Genomic DNA, 21583 nt, shown 5'->3' with positions numbered 1-21583 from the left:
GCAAACACACACAAACACACACACACAAACACACACACAAATGCAAACACACACACAAACACAAAAACACACACACAAACACATAAACATAAACACAAACACACAAACAAACACACACACACACACACATAAACACACACACACACGCAAACACACACACACACACACATAAACACACACACACACATAAACACACACACGCAAACACACACACACATAAACACACACGCAAACGCACACACAAACGCACACACAAACGCACACACACAAATGCACACACACAAACACACACACAGAAACACACACACACAAACACACACACACAAAGAAACACACACACACAAACACACACACACACACACAGAAACACAAACACACAAAGAAACACACACACACACACAAAACACACACACAGAAACACAAACACACAAAGAAACACACACACACACAAACACACACAAACACACACACACACAAACACACACACACACAAACACACACACACACACACACAAATAGCCTCAACGGTGCACCTCTAAGTGCCCCCCCGCCGCATCGCCACAACAACCCGTGCAACGGGGCATCAGAAAGCCCCTACCCCCCTTCCCTCCTCGCCGCATCACCCAACCCCTCCCCCGCCGCTTCACCAAGCCCCTCCTCCCCCCACATCGACCGCCTCGCCACCGCTAATACAAACTCTGTCCGGCAGCTGCTGCTGCTTCTATTCAGCAGCAGCAGCCCGTACAACCTCTTAAACAACCTCCATGGAGAACCATCTCACATTGGCTGACGTCTCTGCAGCCGCTCCTCCTCTCCCCTCAAAGTCAGTGCCCCTGCCGGAAGACCCCAGAGAAACGCCGAGACATCAGAGGGGAGAGGAGGAGCACATGCTGAGACTTCAGCCAATGTGAGATGCTTCTCAACGGAGGTGCGTTTTAGGAGGAATTTATTTTTTGTTTCTTTATGTACGGGCTGCTGCTGCTGAATAGCAGCAGCAGCAGCCGCCGGACACAGTTTGTATTAGCGGTTGCGGGTGGTGAGGGGGTTGATGAGGGGGGAGGGGCTTGGTGATGTGCCACGGTGGGGGGGTCTGGTGATGCGCGAAGGGGGGGACAAGGGGCTTTCTTTGGGTGCTGCGCCAGCTGGGGGGGGAAGGGGGGGTCTCGCTGGACATGGGTGGCTGGAAGGAAGCAGGTGGAGGGGAGGGGAGGGTCGCTGCACATGGGTGGCTGCAGGGGGGGCAGGGAACAGGGAGATAGGGATGGGGCTCCACACACCACATGGGTGCCTGCAAGGGGGACAGAGGATACAGGACGGACACTGCAGGGCGGGCAGGGGGACAGAAGGGTTGGTGGTCATCAGGGGGGACAGGTGGGTCGATGGACATGGCTGGCCACAGGGGAGGAACAGGGAAAAAGGAGAGGAGTGTCCTCAGACATGGGTGGCTGCACAGGAGAGGAGGGTCGCTGGACATGGGTAGCTGCAGGGGGGGCAGGGGGACAGAAGGGTCGCTGGACATGGCTGGCTGCAGGGGGGACAGGGGAGAGAGGAGGGACGCTGCACATGCGTGCCTGCAGGGGGACAGGAGGGATGCTGAGGGGGGGGGCCTGAGACCACATGGGTGGCTGCAGGGGGAGCAGGGGAGACAGGAAGGACGCAGCAGGGGGAGAGGAGGGTTGATGGGCATGGGTGGCTGCAGGGGGAACACGGGGAGAGGAGGGTCGCTGCACATGCCTGGCTGCAAGGGGGCAGGGGAGAGGGAGGGGGTGAGGGGGTTCCTCATACCACACACGCAGTCACTCATTCTCTGTCTGCCACATACACTCTCACTCACATACTCACTGTCTTTGTCCCTCTCTCTCACACAGTGTCACACAGAAACACAAACACTGTCTCTCACACACTCTCTCTCTCGCACAAACACATACACTCTGTGTCTCTCTCTCACATTCTCTCCCTGACACACACGCTCCATCTCTCACACACACTCTTTCTGAAACATACACTCCAAGGAAAACCTTGCTAGCGCCCGTTTTATTTCTTACAGAAACGGGCCTTTTTTACTAGTATTATATAATTGTCCACAATTGGGAGATCCAAGATCAGGAAAACAATCTCAAAGAAAATAAGAAAAACTCAAAATGGTTAATCTTACAATTCACATTTTCTGAGGGAGGAAGGTTAATCGGTAATTGCAGTCGGTACAGTGGTAACTAAAGGAAGTTGCTGCAGAGGGTTCTTCATCTGTTCTTTCAACTCAACAAACTCTTGTAATTTCTTAGGTTCAACTAACAAGTAATAAGGAAATAAAACACAAGGGAATCACACTAGGAAGGTCCCACCTAGGGCAATGATTCCTGGCTTAAAAACCAAGAATTCATGCCTCCTAGTCTGCGATTCCCTTGAAATGTCAGGAAATATATTCATCTTTGAACCCAAAAAACTATCAGCCATGTGTCGGAAATACAATTTCAAAACATTGTTCCTATCTAAATCAAAGGCGAAAGTCACTAATAATATAACTCTATCTGTAATTTCTGAATTTTCCAAAATGTCAGTTAAGTTCACATATCTTTTCTCTGATAAAGAAAATTTTAAGGGAAATATAAATCACTTTAGACACCAGAGGGTGACTATCAGAAGGTATTTGCAAAATATCAGAGAAATATTTCTTCAACAGTTCAGTAGCTGATATATAGGATGTTATAGGAAAATTTATCATTCTCAAGTTATTTTTCCTTAATTGGTTCTCCAGAAATTCCAATTTTTACAAGAAACATGGCTGTCCTTCATTACCAAATCAACTGATTTTCGTAGAGAAACCATTTCCATAGGCAAAGTCTCTATTTTTATGTCTTGGAGTTCCACTTTGATAGATACAGTAAGTATTAATATAAATTCTTTAACTCACATGTTTATTCCTGAAAATTTTTAAACATCTGAAGAAGAGAGTTATTCACACTCTGCAGCACCTCCCATAGTACGTCCATTATGACATTATTGGCTTCACCAGATCCAATTTCTCCACAGAAACCGCTCCAGATATCTTCGGGGGGAAGAGCTTACTCTCCAATCCCCCAGTTGGTTTATTATCCGGAGTCGATGCTGCGCCAGGACCTCCTCGGGTCGCGTGAAAATCCTAACCCACTTCGGCCGTTTCCACTGTCAACCTCCATAGCGAAGCGTTACTGTTTCCAGGTCTTGGAGGGGTCATGCCAGCCTTGGAGGGGTCATGCCAGCAGGGGGACTCAAAGTCACTACATCCACTGAGATTCGGCGATAAAGCCTTGCTGTTCCTCGAAGCAGGAACCGATATCCCCGACATTAAGACCCCGAATCTCTCCAAAGTAGGCTGAGAAGTGGTGGGAACCCCAGCCGTGTTGGAGGAGGACAACACCACGGCTTTGCCTTTTCTCTTCCCCATTCTCTGGGGAGTGCGCCTACTTCTTCAGGTATTCTGGTGTAAAACGGGAACTCAACTAACGTACGTCCTCCCTCGACGCCATCTTGGATCCTCCAGTTTGGGACACTCTTTGTCTGGTTTCTCCTCAGAGGCCTGTCTGATATGGGTAACCCTTCAGCATAGCCCTCTGAGTCATTGAAACACGGAAGCCCCTCCACCCTACAAGGTGGTGTCCCTTCGGAGGGGAACGTTTCTGATGTTCAGTGATTTTTGAAACCAAGGACATCCATCTCAGAAACGACCAAATGCGTCATGGGAGGAGCCAGCATTTGTGGTGCACTGGTCCCCCCGACATATCAGGACATCAACCGGGCACCCTAGGGGCCACTGCAGTGCACTTCAGAAATTGCTCCCAGGTACATAGCTCCCTTACCTTGTGTGCTGAGCCCCCCAACCTCCCCCCAAACCCACTACCCACTACTGTACACCACTACCATAGCCCTTACCAGTGAAGGGGGGCATCTAGATGTGGGTACAGTGGATTTGTGGTGGGTTTTGGAGGGCTTGCTGTTTCCTCCACAAACGTAACAGGTGGGGGGATATGGGCCTGGGTCTGCCTGCCTGAAGTACACTGCTCCCACTAAAACTGCTCCAGGGACCTGCATACTGCTGTGATGGACCTGAGTATGACATCTGAGGCTGGCAATCAATATTTTTAAAGATATTTTTTGAGAGTGGGAGGGGGTTAGTGACCACTGGGGGAGTAAGGGGAGGTCATCCCCGATTCCCTCCGGTGGTCATCTGGTCATTTCAGGCACCTTTTTGTGCCTTGGTCATAAGAAAAACACGACCAGGTAAAGTCGTCCAAGTGTTCGTCAGGGACATCCTTGTTTCTTTTGATTATGGGTTGAGGACGCCCAAGCGTTAGACACATCCAAGTCCCGCCTTCGCTATGCCTCCGACACGCCCCCTTGAACTTTGGCCATCCCTGCGACGGAAAGCAGTTGGGGATGCCCAAAATTGGCTTTCGATTATACCGATTTGGACAACCCTGGGAGAAGGACGTCCATCTTCCGATTTATGTCGAAAGATGGGCGTCCTTCTCTTTCAAAAATGAGCCCAATAGTAACATAGTATATGACGGCAGATAAAGACCTGTACATTCCATCCAGTCTGCCCAACAAGATAAACTCATTTTACATAGTATGCAATACTTTATATGTATACCCAAGTTTGATTTGTCCATGCCATTCTCAGGGCATATACCGTAGAAGTCTGCCCAGCCTTGTACTAAAAGTTATGAAGCTAATGTTGAGGCTCCTTAAAACTCTAGCCCATCAGTTTTTGTGCCTTTTCTGTGCTGATGACTCCTAATTAACATGACACAAACATACATATTTGGTTCTACCAGAAAAATTATCCAGAAATAGTACTCGTGATGCAAAACCCTCCATAAACACTATTTTTTCTTGTTCCCCCAAAGAACCCCTAATTAACTGGAAAATAATCATTTAAACTGACAATCTATAGTCACCTAAGAATAGAAACCCTAGTTATAATACTGCAGTAAATATTAGCCGCACTGCTTACTGGACAAGAAGAGAAACCTCTCTAGATAGGCAAGGGGTGTTTTATGACCAACTTCTTAAGGATTGCAATAACAAACCAGTGCCCTGGAGACCTTTACATGAAATAAGAGTCTGGTTTAAAAATAGCTAAACCACTGTCAAATTAACTGCCGGGCGGCCCTTGCAGCTGGTTTAGAGTTCCTTAAAAGGGAGAGCTATTCTCTCCTTGTAATGGGTCAGAAAGAATAACATTTTATTCCAGCCTGCTTCACTTTTAAAGAATCTTTTGTTCTTTTTCTTTCTCTCTAAATATATTTCTGATGGTCATAGCTGACACTTCTGTCCTCTACCATTCTTCAGCCCAACCCACCAGGATTGTGAAGTGTCACTAAATTTACTGGACAATAAAACAGTTTTGAAAAGTGTACACTTACAGCGTGGCACACAGATGCATTTTCCCTTTCTCTAGGGCAGGCATGAGGGGTGGCGAATAGGGGTGTGTTAAGAGCTGGGTCATGTGTGTGGGAGTCTGTGTGGGGCTGAGAGTGTTTATGTAACTGGGAGTGTGGATTATGGGAATGTCAATGTATATATGTGTGTCTGTGGGGGGGGGGGGGGCTGTGGACAGATGTATGAGGTTCATCTGTGTATGTCTTTGTGGTGGGGGACTGTAGTGGGTACTCTTTCTCCGTTTTTGAGTGTAAGGCCTGGGCTTTCGGAAGCTCACTTTTGATGGCTCCTGCTTTCCTACAATCTACAGGCCATGTATGACCATTTAAAACATGCATGTGGACAGACAGACAGATTTAGCAACAGATGCTTCTGCTATAGTGAAATATGTCCCCCCCCCCCTTTCAAAAAAAATTAATAGCATGGTTTTCAGTCATTGTGGCTACTGAATAAAGGGTCAGTGCTGATGCTTTATTGGTATATTCAGTAACACTGGCCTTTTAAATGGCACCATTGAACATATGTTTTAGCCAGTGATTACATCATCACTTCTATGCATAAGGTTAGGCTTGCTTTTGCAATAGCCTAACTTATGAATAGAAATTATACACAGGGTAGCTCTGACGCTCATTTTCAAAGCAGATGGATATCTCAAAATGGGCAAAAAAAAAAGTCCATCTGCCAAACATGTCCAAATTGTGATTTTCGAAAGGCAGAATTTGGATGTTTCATATTACAGGTTTCCAGTTAGCAAGGGGGCATGTTGGAGGCATGTTAGGAGGTCCTAAAATTAGCAGGTCTTTCAGTGATAATGGAATGGGAAGAAACATTCATGGCAAAAAAGATGAATAAAAAGCAGCGAAGCAAGCTATGGTTGGCAGATCTTTATTGCAATAACTAGTAAAACAGGCCCGTTTCTGACACAAATGAAACGGGCGCTAGCAGTGGTGTAGCAGAGGGGGGCGGTGGGGGCGGTCCGCCCTGGGTGTCGGCGGGTGGGGGGTGCTCCGTCGAGAGCCGACAGCTCTCGTCTCCTGCCACTACCCTGCTTTTTTTTTAATCCATTGCAGTGACGCAGGCAGCGCTTCCCGTCTGCCCTGTGAAGGAGAAAATCGTGTCGCTGGCGTCGGGCCTTCCCTCGTTGTGTCCCGCTCTCTTCTGAGGTAACTTCCTATTTCCTCGAGGGCGGGACACAACGAGGGCAGGCCCGACACCAGCGATGCGATTTTCTCCTTCACAGGGCAGATGGGAAGCGCTGCCTGCGTCGGTGCAATGGATTTAAAAAAAAAAAGCAGGGTAGCGGCAGGAGACGAGAGCTGTCGGCTCTCAACGGAGGGGGCACAGAACGGGACCGGCTCGGGTGAGGGGGAAGCTCAGAGGGGAGAAGGGGATTGGGGAGGGTGGGAGAGCCTAGAGGGGTGCTCAGGGGAGAAGGGGATTGGGGAGGGTGGGGTGAGCCTAGAGGGGTGCTCAGGGTAGAAGGGGATTGGGGAGGGTGAGTGAGCCTAGAGGGGTGCTCAGGGGAGAAGGGGATTGGGGAAGGTGGGTGAGCTTAGAGGGGTGCTCAGGGGAGAAGGGGATTGGGGAGTGTGGGAGAGCCTAGAGGGGTGCTCAGGGGAGAAGGGGATTGGGGAGGGTGGATGAGCTTAGAGGGGTGCTCAGGGGAGAAGGGGATTGAGGAGGGTGGGTGAGCTTAGAGGGGTGCTTAGGGGAGCAGGGGATTGGGGAGGGTGGGGGAACTTAGATGGGTCACTGGGTGCTCAGAGGGGAGAAGGGGATTCAGGAGGGTGGGGGAGCTTAGAGGGGTGCTCAGGGGAGAAGGGGATTGGGGAGGGTGGCGGAGCTTAGAGGGGAGAAGGGGACTGGGGAGGGGAGTGCTCAGAGGGGAGAAGGGGTCTGAAGCTGTAACTGGGGTCTGACAAGGGGGCAGGAGGGAAAATGGATCCATGCCTGAGGCAGGTGGGAGAATGGGTCTGGGGTTGAAAAAGGGGGATGCAAGGCATGTGGTGGATGAAGGGGGCTGAAAAGAGCGGGCAGAGAGAGAGGGACAGACCCTGGATGGAAGTGGGGAGTGTGAGGGAGGGCAGACCCTGGATGGATGAGAGAGGGAGGGCAGACGGATTGAAGGGGCAGAGAGAAAGGGCAGGTGGTGGGTGGAAGGGGGAGAGAGAAAGAGGGCAGCCTGGGGCAAATGGTGGATGGAAGGGGCAGAGATAGAGGGCAGATGTGGATGGGAGAGAGATGGCAGACTGGGGCAGATGGTGGATGGAAGGGGCAGAGAGAGAGGGCAGACAGTAAATGGAAGGGGCAGAGAGAGAGGTCAGACAGTGGATGGAAGGGACATTAGAGAGAGCAAACACTGGATGGCAGAGAGCGAAGACGGATGCTGGATGGAAGGAAGACAGTGAAAAGATGAGGAAAGCAGAAACCAGAGACAACAAACTGTAAATAAAATATATATTTTTATTTTTTTGCTTTAGGATATAGTATTGTAGCTGTGTTAATAAATGTTTATAAATAGAACATGTAAATAAGGTAATCTTTTTATTGGACTAATTTTAATACATTTCGACTTAACTTTCAGAGAAGAAAACCCCCTTCCTGAGGTCAGGATAGGATACTGTAACAGTACTATACTGTATTGACCTGAGGAAGGAGATTTTGGCCTCTGGAAGCCAAATGTATTAGTCCAATAAAATGGTATTATTTTATTTTCTGTATTTGTTTTATTTCTATTTGTTAATTTGTAAAGTGGTGATTGGTATTTGTTAGTTTTTTCAAATTTACATCTGCTGTCTTTATATTTTGCACAGTACTAGGGACATTTTCTGTTTCTGTGGTTTTGCATTGTATGGAGAGTCTGGCATCGGGGGTTCAGTTTAATTTTTGTCTAAATAGAAAGTTTATGATTACTTATTCTATAGTGGATTAGGATGTATCTGTGTTTGTGAAAAAGACATGGCTTTCGGTTGGCATTGACTGTGCAGGATTGATGATCTGTACTAATCTGTCTGTTTTCGTTTTACAATAGGTGAATTGATGTTCTAGTGCTCACTGTAGTGTTTAAGATGCTTTCCTTTTCCTTGTGTGACTCGTACAAATTACTGTTTATGGTATGGTAGAATTGCTCTATAGGTCCTGAGTGTTTTGTATTCTCGGTATGCCTAGTACTGGATTTGGGGGGGGGGGGGGGTGTTAAAAAAATGACCGGCCCCAGGTGTCAACTACCCTAGCTACGCCACTTGGCGCTAGCAAGGATTTTTGCGAAGTGTGTATGTTTGAGAGAGTGTGTGTGAGACTGACTGTGTGTGAGAGAGAGAGAGTGAATGTGCGAGTGTGTGTATGAGAGAGAGAGAGTGAGACTGCTGGGTGTGAGTGTGTCTCCTCTGTCCCCTGCCCCCCTGTAGCCACCCAACGATTCTCCTCTCTCCCCTGCCCCCCCTCCAGCCACCCAGTGAGTCTCCTCTGTCCCCTGCTCCCCCTCCAGCCACCCAGTGATTCTCCTCTGTCCCCTGCCCCCACTCCAGCCACCCAGCGATTCTCCTCTCTCCCCTGCCCCCCTCCAGCCACCCAGCAATTCTCTTTTCCCTTGCCCCCCCTTCAGCCACCCACCAATGCTCTTCTCTCCCCTGCCCCCCTCCAGCTACCCAGTGTTTTTCCTCTCTCCCCTGCCCCCCCTCCAGCCACCCAGCGATTCTCTTTTCCCTTGCCCCCCCTCCAGCCACCCACCAATGCTCTTCTCTCCCCTGCCCCCCTCCAGCCACCCAGTGTTTCTCCTCTCTCCCCTGCTCCCCCTACAGCCACCCAGTGATTCTCCTCTCTCCCCTGCCCCACTTCAGCCACCCAGCGATTCTCTTTTCCCTTGCCCCCCCTTCAGCCACCCACCAATGCTCTTCTCTCCCCTGCCCCCCTCCAGCTACCCAGTGTTTTTCCTCTCTCCCCTGCCCCCCCTCCAGCCACCCAGCGATTCTCTTTTCCCTTGCCCCCCCTCCAGCCACCCACCAATGCTCTTCTCTCCCCTGACCCCCTCTAGCCACACAGCGATTGTCCTATCTCCCCTGCCCCCCCTCCAGCCACCCAGCGACTCTCCTGTCTCCCCTGCCACCTCCAGCCTCTGAGATCAACCCAACCTCCAACTCAAATGATTGTCTTTAATGACAAGGGATGGAAAAAGTCCATGGGCTTCTTATCATCATTGGTATAAAACATTCTTCCATTTTATAATGCAAAAATGCTAAACCTTAACAGAGCTGACTACGGATCCAAAAAAAGGTGAAGAGATTTTTAAACTTAGCTTCAACTTTCAAATGCAGGGAAGAAACCACCTGTAGGTAATTGGTCCAACACACCGACTTTGGCCAGAGTTTCGCTATACGGTAGCTGTCTCAAGGCGTGACTAAACCTTTAAAAAAACAAAAACATTAGAGTGCAAAAACTAAAATGTGAACAAGCATCAAATATAAGTGACAAAAAATGTAGACACTAAAGTGTAAAAATATGTGCTAGATCCAAAATGTCAAAATTAAGAAATAGTTCAAAAGGAAGTACTTGCCAAAGGACTTAAGCACATTCCAACTTCCTGCTGTAAGGTCCCTACCAAAATGGACGCAGCTTTTTTTCTTTATGGATTTACTGTCTGGAATCCTGTGATGTCACATCCTGTGGTGCTAATCACAACGGACACAGTATATTGGTAGTCTTATACAATGTCATCTTGATTGACAACATTTCATTTTAAATATGTTATTTGATGTTACAAATTCCAACTGTCTCATAATGATATGACTAGAAGTGACAATCAGATAAAGACCCTTTAAAGGAAACTTCTCCATTCTAATCTTAAATTCAATCCTGTGGGTTCTTCTGTTTTTAACGCAAATATCCAAAATTGTTCCCTTTGTAACAATTTTCTCAATCTATTGGGGGAATCTGTTGAAATGTAATAACCGCATAGATCTGAAGTGAAGAAAAATCATGTTCCATTTCCAAACAATGTGATACAATCGGGACTTCAATCCTCAATTGTTACAAACAGTTTTTGTGTTCAGAAATACATCTTCTTAGGGGGTGCGTAGTTTCCCCAACATAAATTTCCGGGCAAGGGCAAATAATCAGGTAAACTACGTGATCAGATGAACAAGTGGTTTTAGAATTCAGAAAAAAATTTTTTCCTGTTACGGGATGAATAAAATGTTCCATGACCTCAAGGGTATTGTGACATAGAAAACAATGAGAACATTTCAAGTGACTCCCTTGTGATATTGTCCTGGAAGCTGTCTTAGAAATATCCGACGGGCTTATGAGCTCCTTCAAGTTTGAATTTCTAGTGTAAGCAAAGCGTAAATGTGTTTGGGAAAACATGGGTGAGATATTAAGAATATGCCAATGTTTTTTTAATGATCTTAGAGACTTTCTCAATACCTGGAGTGTGTTTCAAAATACAGGTTATACAATCCTCAGGTTCATTTACTGTTGGTTTTGGAGCAGTACCCTGTCCTGGCATGAAGAAGGAGATTTTGGTCTCCGAAAGTTAGTCAAATATATTAACTTATTTCCATTTTCTATTTATAAATGTTTATTAACACAACTACAATGATATTTTATCCTAAAGCAAAATAAATAAATAATTTTCTATCTACCTTTGTTGTCTTTGGTTTCTGCTTTCCTCATCTGCTCTTCACTCTCTCCTTTCCATCCAGGGTCTGCCCTCTCTCTTTCTCTCTCTGCCTCATCCATCCAGCGTCTGCCCTTCCATCCACGTTTGCCCTTTCTCTCCCTTCTATCAGCGTCTGCCCCCTCTCTCTGATCCTTCTGTCCAGCGTCTACCCTTTCTCTACTTCCATCAGCATCTGCCCTCTCTATCCAGTGTCTGCTCTTTCACGTCCTTCCATCAATGTCTGCCCCTTTCATCCAGTGTCTGCCCTCTCACTCCAGTGGTTCCCCACTCTCTTTTTTACATTTCATGCCCCCCCCCCCCATTCTGCTGCTCCTGCTCCTCTCCCAAGTAGCAGCAGCAGCAAAAAAGTTAAAAAAATAAGCCAAGGCATGATAAAATAAAAATATTAAGCTTTGAGGCCTAATTACCTGTGGCTGCTGGCTCTGCTCCAGAACTAGAAGTGACCTCAAAGGGGCAGGGTCGGCAACCACGGGTAGTGCAGAGAGACCCTGCGATCCATGATATTTACTGTTTGCCAAATTGCCGCTGCTTCTCTAGCAGACTAGCAGCGGTGGCAACCTAGTGGGGGTGGAGGCGTAGGCTGGAGAAAGGCGAGAGATGGAGAGGAGCCCAGCGGGGGTGGAAGTTGTAGGAAGGTGCGGTCTGCGGTTCACGTTTGAAGTTTCAGGACTGATGGAGCACTGGGAGCAGAACACCCCCCTTTGGTCTGCACCCAGGGCGGTCCACCCCTACCGGCCTTTAGTACACCACTGGCCTTCACAATTGTACAACTATGCTTGCCTTTTGTGCCATTTAGAGCAGACTATACTCCAACTACTTACAACTAGTTGCTCTACACCCCATTTAAATATGTTAGATCTCTCTTGCAAGTTCCTCATCACCTTCTTCCTAATTCATTGGGGGGGGGGGGGGGGTATACTGTAGACCCTTAAAGGATACTTGGCTTAAGCTGACCCATTGGCTTGGAAGTGCCCCCACAGATACAAACCAATTGCCAATAAGGGGTAATTTGTTGTTCCCTCCATGAATGGATAAAGTCACCTTTGTTCATTAAAAGAACTGAGGATACATCTTGGTGGAGAGTGTGCTCACTGAGGAGGGGAAAATTATATCTTTTGAGGCTTTTCGCCAAAGGATAGAGGTGGAATGGGGGGACCAATTTGCCTTTTGTCAACTAAAACACTATGTTAGCTCTTTAGACCTCGTTAGGGGATACATTCAGGGGATCTTTTGAGACGGTAGCGGCTGACAGGTTGACTATTTTGGGTCTATTTAAAGTAGCTCAACCCTTGGAGGGGGAAAAGATTTTCAGCTGGTTAAAACATGATGGAAGGCGGATCTTTTGGGATTGCTCTTGGAGTGGAATGTGGCGGATACCATTAGTAAAATACCTCAATTGTCTCTGGGAGTTGATCTCAGGGAATGTGCATTTTGGGTACTCCATAGAGCCTACTTTACTCAGGTACAGTTGTGCAGATCAGGGGGCTTGCCCTCTCCAACTTTTGTCCATTGCTCCAGGGAGGACAATACCTTCTACCATACCACATGGGGCTGTACATTTATCCAACAGTTCTGGTCAGGGGTGGCTTCCTATTTGAGTGGCCTGTTCTGCTGGAGAATCCAATTTACTGTGGATCTGGTTTTCTTTGATCTGATGAGAGGAATGGAAGGGGTGAGTAGAGACAGGAAGACTCTTCCTAGAAAGTTTATTGTGGTGGGGAAAAAGTGCATACTCTGTTCCTGGGTGAGCCTGGAGCCTTCATCCTTCTGGTCCTGGCGTGCTCGCATCCATATGCTGGCACTGGGGGAGGCCGTGGATACAAGTGTATCTGTAAAATGAGTATCTAAATATCTCTCTATTTGGGATTCCTAAATACAGTCAATATATCCCCTGCTGCCCAGAATTTGATCTTGAATCATTTATATTCCTCTGGCTGATGTTAGGAATTTGTTTTGTAATTTTGTGCTTGTATTTTTCTTGACCCTTTTTGGGGCATGGGTTTAGGGGGAAGGGGGTGGGGAGTTGGAGTTATATTGGGGGACAGTAATATTTGTTCGCATGTTGGTGAGAATAAGAATCTAGGCTTCTTGGTGTTTTTGTATAATCTTTTGCAGTTTTTATTTTCTGTGTAGATGAAGATGAATTTTCAGCTGAAAAGTTATACTTGTAAGTTTGGCTGAAAAAAGGACACAAATGTATGAGGCCAACTTAGGAGCTCAGCATTTTGAATATTGGGCCCAGTGTGTCTTTCTTTGAAATGTATTAAAAAAGAACAAGAAAAACAGCTCAGAACTTGGAGAATGGTATACCAGTGATGATGAGAGGTAACGGAAGACAACGGTGGATGTATATTTTTTAAATCCCTTTGTAGCTTGCTGTCTTAGGCAACTGCCTGTGCTTCCTTACATATCATGCCAGCAGTTCTGATGCCTCAATCCTTTCAGCTGGTTTCTAGCAACGTACATTTATTTATAATTGTTTAAAGATCCTAGTTTAATTAATGCTACTAGGTAGGAGTGGACTGACCATACGGGCAACCAGGCAGTGCCCGAGGGTCCAGGGAAGTGGGGGCCCAGCCCTACCACATGCCTGACATCCCTCTCTCCCCTCCATGACTGGACCAAGATGTCCCCTTTCTCGCCCCCTCCTGCACTTCCGTCTCTGAACCCCCCCCCCCTTCGCCTGTACAGGCAGGGTCACTAGCAGCCTCATTAGCCATCTGCCGCTGATGCCGGAATATCCCTCTGCAGCAGTCCGCCCTCCTTATAACATAACTTCCGTCTTCCACAAGGACAGCCCACGGAAGAAGGAAGTTCAGACGTCAGTGGCTGGCCTAAAGGAAAAGGTCAGTGGCACTGAAGGCAGGGGAAGAGGGAGGCAGCAGGACTGGGGGGGAGGGGAGGAGCAATGATCCTCATTGCCTAGGGGCCCAGATCACTGTCAGTCTGTCCCTGTTATTAGGTAAGCATTTAGGGAGTAATTCTATAAAATATAGTAATACCTCAGTTTTCGTTGACTTCGGTTATTGTTGGTTTCAGTTTTCATTGATTTTTTCCGTGAAAAATTTGTCTCGGATTTTGTCGGCATGCCCACGTGATCTCACTGCTAATTTTGCAAAACCAAAGGGCGACCCACGCGTTCTCCTGCTCAGTGTGGTGTTGTTTCTCGTTGTGTGAGCATCACCCACCGTGTCTAGCCAAACAGTTCCATTGCTTTCCAGTGTTGATTCATATGGAAATAATTGCCTCGATTTCGTCGGTTTCGGATTTCGCCGATTGTTTTCAGACGGATTATCGACGAAAACCGAGGTATCACTGTACATGTGCAAATAGCAAAATTCCACCTAAGGGCTTCTCTGTGAATATATCTTACATAGCACCTGTTCTACTGGTAGGCATACACATAGCAGACGACTCTGTGGGTGCTTGAGCACCCCCAATATTGAGAAAATTGCTTGTATGTGTCCAGGGAGGGGTTATTCCTCAATAAATTTGAAAAGTTGGCTGAGCATAGACAAGATTCACATTTACACACAAATATTCAATCATTCTGACTTCAAAGGTCTGCTACCACATTTGCTTATTTCCCATCTGACGAAGAAGGGCAACCTTCGAAAGCTAATCAAGAAATGTATTAAGTTATGTCCAATAAAAAAGGTATCATCTTATTTTCTTTTCCATGTTTTATTTTGTTCGATTTCTATTGATAACATTTACACACCTAATTTATAGAGTACTATTAATTGTGCACCCATCTCTGGCATTTAGGCAAGACCACTTACACCAGCTCTGCCAGGCACCCTCTGGGCGCCTATTTATAGATTCACAGTTATAGAAGTACCTCCTAGATAAGGAGAAATGCAATGCTAACTTCAGAACATCAGTATCCTTTGCCACAATTTTCATGCAGGACAATGCATCTTCTGCAACTTTCAACTAACAGCAGAATATGAATTTTTTTCCTGGCAAAGAAAAATATATGTAGAGAAATTGTATAAGACAAGAGGGGCACCCAGTGGTCAAATGCGGTAGCCTATTTGGCAGGAAATATATTTCATGTGCTATGTGCTCTTTAAGTATGGTATATAAATCTATAGTGGAGGAGTGGTCTAGTGGTTAGGGCACCAGTCTTGACATCCAGAGGTGCTGGTTCAAACCCCACTGCTGCTCCTTGTGATCTTGGGCAAGTCACTTAACTCTCTATTGCCTCAGTTACAAACTGAGATTATGAGCCCAACAGGGAAATAGCCAGTGTACCAGAATATAACTCACCTTGAGCTACTACTGAAAAAGGTGTGAGCAAAATCCAAATAAATAAATATACAGACCACCCCGTGTGCTATAAATTATGCTGCCTTACAGGCTTGTTTTTTAATGCAGTAGCTGTTAGAGAACTCTTGCACGAAGGCTCATCATCATTTATTGCTTAGCCGGATGCAAATGTGAAACATAATGTTGGCAGATAAAGACCATATAGGCTTTCTGGTTTTCCATCCATACAACTACTAATCTCTACTATCCCTTCTTTTCCCTTAGAGATCCTCTATGCTTGTCCCAAAATTTCCAGCATGGAACTGGTTAACTCAGCATCTCTGCAGATTAAATGTCAGAAAAGAAGCAGCCGAAAGAATCAACCCATAGGTGTTAAATAAAAAGGTTTATTAAAGAGCAACCTAATTGCTGCAGTCACTTTTCAGGGTTGACAGAGATTGGCATTCAGCACATCACACTAGCCTCAAGGAGCCCAGTGTAGGCAACCTTTGTGCTCTGAATATCCTGTTTAAGGCATGTTACGTGTCCTTATTACAAGGACCAAAAATGCCCCTGATGCAGGCAGTCTGCTGCTGAAACATGCTGGACTTTTTCTAGCACAGCTCTATGGTAGGACAATACAAGCACTCTTCATTATTAAAGGTTGGTGATTTAATAAAGCATTTTATTTGACAGCCACGGTTGGTTCTTTGGACTGCTTCTTTTCTGACATTTGGGGCCTGGTTTACTAAGGTGCGCTAGCATTTTTAGTGTGTGCTAAAATTAGCGAGTGCTAAATGCTAGAGATGCACATATATTCTTATGACCATCTTAGAAGACGCCACAGGAAAAAATCTGGAGACTACCTTGAAACTACCTATGAGCGAAACATGGATATTCGTGTCGGAGATAAATGGTCTCCAACTTTGCCTAGGTGTTTAGATTGAAGTGGAAAAGCTGCATCAATAAGCTGGAAAGCTAAGTACCCTCTTATGGTTAAACAAATCTTACAAAATTCTTTGATGGAAAAAAAATTGAGAAATATATATAAAATCTAATATAATAAAACGCACCGTGAACGTTCTGAAGACAACGTTCTGAAGTCACTCAAACACTCCCTGGCTGTAGGGTTCGTGGATTCATGGTGTGAAGCCAGCCAGCTGTCTCTGCCCCGCCCTCGCGTCAAACGTCATGACGTCGAGGGCAAATGTCATGACATCGAGGGCGGGAAAAAAACCCAAAGCGCAGCGTCAGGGAAGGAGGCGGCGCTCCCAACGTCTCTAGCCTTCCCTTCGCTGTGTTCCGCCTTCTTCTGACGTCAAGGATGACGTCAGAAGAAGGCGGAACACAGCGAAGGGAAGGCTAGACATCGGGAGCGCCGCCTCCTTCCCTGACGCTGCGCTGCCAGAACCGCCACCAAGGTAAATTTAAAAAGGAAAAAAAAAAAAGGGATGTTGGGGGGAGAGAAGAGGGTGGGCAGTAAAGTTGAACAATGGGAGCGGGAGGGCAGGGGAGAAACGACAGCATGGATGCGAAGGGGGGGGTAGAAGAGGGCGGGCCAGGCTGGGACATGGGAGAGAGAGGAGCATGGATGCGAGGGGGGGTCATGAAGGGAGAGAGGGGAATTGCTGGAAAAGGATGAATGGAGGGGGCAGGGGACAGAGGAGCATGGATGGGCATGGATTGGGATGGCAGGGCTCAGGGAGAGAGGGGAATTGCTGGAAAGGGATGAATGGAGGGGGCAGGGGACAGAGGAGCATGGATGGGCATGGATTGGGAGGGCAGGGCTCAGGGAGAGAGGAATTGCTGGAAAGGGATGAATGGAGGGGGCAGGGCTCAGGGAGAGAGGGGAATTGCTGGATAGGGATGAATGGAGGGGACAGATGGGCATGGATGGATATGGATTGCAGGACAGGGCTCAGGGAGAGAGGGGAATTGCTGGATAGGGATAAATGGAGGGGGCAGGTGACAGAGGAGCATGGATGGGCATGGATTGGGAGGGCAGGGCTCAGGGAGAGAGGGGAATTGCTGGATAGGGATGAATGGAGGGGACAGATGGGCATGGATTTATATGGATTGCAGGGCAGGGCTCAGGGAGAGAGGGAAATTGCTGGATAGGGATGAATGGAGGGGCAGGTGACAGAAGAGCATGGATGGGCATGGATTGGGAGGGCAGGGCTCAGGGAGAGAGGGGAATTGCTGGAAAAGGATGAATGGAGGGGGCAGGGGACAGATGGGCATGGATTGGGAGGGCAAGGCTCACACTCTCTCTCTCATATACAATGTCTTTCTGACTCTCACTCTCACACACTCTGTCTCACACTGTATCACATTCACTCTCTATGTGCCACACAGTCACACACACACTCGCTTGGTCTCATACACTCACTCTCACAGAGAATCTGTGTCTCACACACACACACACTCTCTCTCACACTGTGTCTCACATACACACTTGCACACACTCTCATTCTCACACACACACTCTCTCACAAACACACTCACACCCAGACTCACTCTCTCTCTCACACACACACACTCACACTTTCACTCTGACTCTCACACAGTCACTCTCACATACACTCTCCCAAACATACACACTCCGAGGAAAACCTTGCTAGCGCCCGTTTCATTTGTGTCAGAAACGGGCCTTTTTTACTAGTTGAGAATAAAGGATGGATTAAAAGTTTAATTTACAAAAATGGATTAATGACGAGTACGTGCCTCTCCTATTGAAGGCCTGGCTCAAAGGTTTTAGCCAAATGGAGATGTGCACGTGTTTCTGAAATTGTTTCATTCATGATGTTACTGATGGTTAATGAATAAGCCTCTATTTAAAGAAGTTGGGCATATATGTGTGAGTGATCGATTGGCCCCCCTTCATGCAATTCAATGTGGAGTAGTGCATTAAGAATTATAGCATATTTTCTTATGGGCATCTCATCTCTAGCATTAGCGCGTGCTAATTTTTAGCACGTGCTAAGAATGCTAGCACGCCTCTAGCGCAGCTTAGTAAATTGGGTTCTTGGATTGTTTCTGTGCCTCTTCATTTCTTGGATCTCTGCGGTTTAGCCAGGTTTGCAGCACAGGGGCGGTTGCATATCTTATTCAGGGTCAAAATATCAAGTGCTGGGTAGCGCGGCACAAACTTCCTTTTTCTAATTTACCAACCATGCAAAAGGAGGATTAAAAGAAAGAGAGTGAAAGTGAGATCTAAAACACAACAGTGCCAGTGGTCCAGTACAATTGCTTTTTATTTTAGGTCATTTTATTCATTACAAAACAAATCTCAGTATTATGTGAACAAATGTGGATCATACCAATAGCTTGTGAATGCAGTGGACCTCCTTCACAATGCCTCCACCCCCCTCCTCCTGCTATTTACATTCAAACGAGTACAGCATTAATGAATCAAAGAGCAATTTATTGGAAAAATATCTCATCTATAATAAAATAGCACACCGTTTTTTTTTATGTTGTAGAAAAAGAAATTAAAGAGATCACGATTTTTAATCCGTATGGCCACAACACTGAAGCCAACGGGATTCCTGGACCAGGTTGTGTGTGCATCTCAGATTTTCCTGTCATGTGATTAATCTATGTAAACAATTCACCAACTTTTCCCTCTTCCTTCTATTAGTGCACTTAAGAGTACAAAGTATGGTGTGGTATCAAAACAGTACAAAGTTCTTGAACCCGATACTATGTTACACACTGCACTGCCTTAAGGGTTAATAAAAAAAATGCCTTATCCAAAAATGCCCAACAGCTGCATGGATAAGTGCACCACCATGCCAAGACAAGGACATATTAAGCACAGATGTCGCAGGCTAGAGCATCAAACAGGTAACAAAGTCTGTATATAAGGGGAGATGGTAAACTAATTTCCATTGTACACCATTTTATAAACTCTTTCATAAAGGCCCCATTCTCAACAAGTTTTCAAACATACACACACTCAAGGGCATAAACTCTAAGGAAAAAAAAACGGCACAAAAGATGAGCAGGTACCAGCAGTTTGCTCTGTTTTTCATAGTACATAGTAACATAGTAGATAACGGCAGAAAAAGACTTGCACGGTCCATCCAGTCTGCCCAACAAGATAAACTCACATGTGCTACTTTTTGTGTATACCTTACCTTGATTTGTACCTGTCCTTTTCAGGGCACAGACCGTATAAGTCTGCCCAGCACTATCCCCGCCTCCCAACCACCAGCCCCGCCTCCCACCACCGGTTCTGGCACAGACCGTATAAGTCTGCCCAGCACTATCCCCGCCTCCCAACCATCAGTCCCGCCTCCCACCACCGCCTCTGGCACAGACCGTATAAGTCTGCCCAGCACTATCTCCGCCTCCCGCCACCAGCTCTGCCACCCAATCTTGGCTAAGCTCCTTAGGATCCATTCCTTCTGAACAGGATTCCTTTATGTTTCTCCCACGCATGTTTGAATTTCAAGACCGTAAAAACACTGTTTCATGTGCTTTATAGGTTAAGAAAACTGAGGGGGCCTTTCATAAAGCCACGCTAATGTTTTTAGCTTGTGGTAAAAATCAGCTTACGGTAAATGCTGAGACACCCATAGGAATATAATGGACATTTCAGCATTCACCACAAGCTAAAAACGCTAGCACGGCATTGTAAAAGGACCCCTGAATGTCTTATGATGGAAAGTGACTTGCGTGATGTAACTGGGATAGGGTGCTGAGTAACCCTGAACCGGTCCTGCCAGTGGAGGCAGGAGAGAAGGAAGAAAAAAGTCAAGTCTGTGGCCACTCAGAAGAAGAGGCTACAGTCACCTTTGGAAATCATGGTTGATGGATTGCAAAACATACCAGAGAGAACAAAAAAAAAAGTATGGTTTTAATAGCACATAGGAATATAAAGATTAAAACAGAATCCTACTAAAACACAACGTACCAATGTTTCAGCACATGTCTGCTTCAGGAGTTAAAAAGCAGATATTCTAAAAGAAAAACATAAAACATTTTATTTTAATAAAATCTACTTTTTAACCGCTGAAGCAAGTGTATGCTGAAACATAAAGCTATGTTGCATTTTAGTAGGATTCTGTTTTAATCTACACATATATTTATTTATTTATTTATCTATACATAAATAATTATGTTCCCTTGTGCTTTCAAATTGATACTTATTTGGAGATGGTCTTACAACGATAAGATAGAACAAAAAAAAAAAAGCTGCCCTCGTTCCTCTGGACTGTTGGAGAAAACACCAGGGTGGAGTTAGATTTGCATACCAAGGAGGCAGCATATACTGCAGTATCTCACGCATATTCATTGTGGATATTCTGAAAATCTGACTGACTGGGATTCCCCCAACTTGCAGTGGCGTAGCTACAGGTGGGCCTGGGTGGGCTGTGGCCCACCCAATTTGGACTCAGGCCCACCCAAAATTGTGGCAGTCTTGCTGTAGAAATCCCCAAACCTCACCAGCTAAAGGTTTCCTCCTCCTCAGGCAGCCAATGCTCTTCCAAATGGCAGCTGGCACCGCACACCGGCCCCTCTCCACATTTCACCCGTGCTGAAGCACTGAGCGTTTACGGACTCCTGGCAGTGGCGTCAGCTCAAGTCAAGTGCCTGCCAGCTGCCGTTTGGAAGAGCTTTGGCTGCGCGAACAGGAGGAAATCTTCAGCTGCGCAGTTTGGGGATCCCCACCAGCTAAGGTATTTAATATTTTGTGTTTGAAGGTAGAGGGGGAGGCAGAATGCAGAGAACAGAGCGGAAGGGGGCCAGGAGGGGCTGAATTCTGTGCCCATCCATTTTGGGCTCAGGCCCACCCATAATTGAATGTTTGGCTACAACCCCGCCCCCAAGACAGTTTTAGGAATCACTGTAAAACACCAGAACAAAATGGAAAAACAAATAGGCGGACACAACACTTGCTTTTCAAGGGTGGTTTCAGTTACTACATTTTCCCAACACAAGATGCTCAGGAGGAAGGAAGTCATGCATAAAGTCAATTACTGGCCTTAGGAATACTGGCAGCACAGATGTAGTTACTCAAGTTTAAATTTTTTCTAATTTGAAACTATAGCTGTTGGGTTCTGGCTGACAATCAAACCACGCTAGCTAAAGAGAGGCATGATAAACTACAGAAAACGGGCCTCACAGTCATGGCTATTAACATCCAGGTATTTTACATGGCTCCCAGTAGATGCTGCTTCAGAATTAAGGTATATAAGTTTGAATCCCTACATGTATCCTTATCTTAAG

This window comes from Microcaecilia unicolor, chromosome 13, assembly GCF_901765095.1.
Source record: "Microcaecilia unicolor chromosome 13, aMicUni1.1, whole genome shotgun sequence".
NCBI classification, from domain to species: Eukaryota; Metazoa; Chordata; class Amphibia; order Gymnophiona; family Siphonopidae; genus Microcaecilia; species Microcaecilia unicolor.
The sequence above is the reverse complement of the archived record's forward strand: the minus strand, read 5'-3'. Positions refer to the sequence as shown.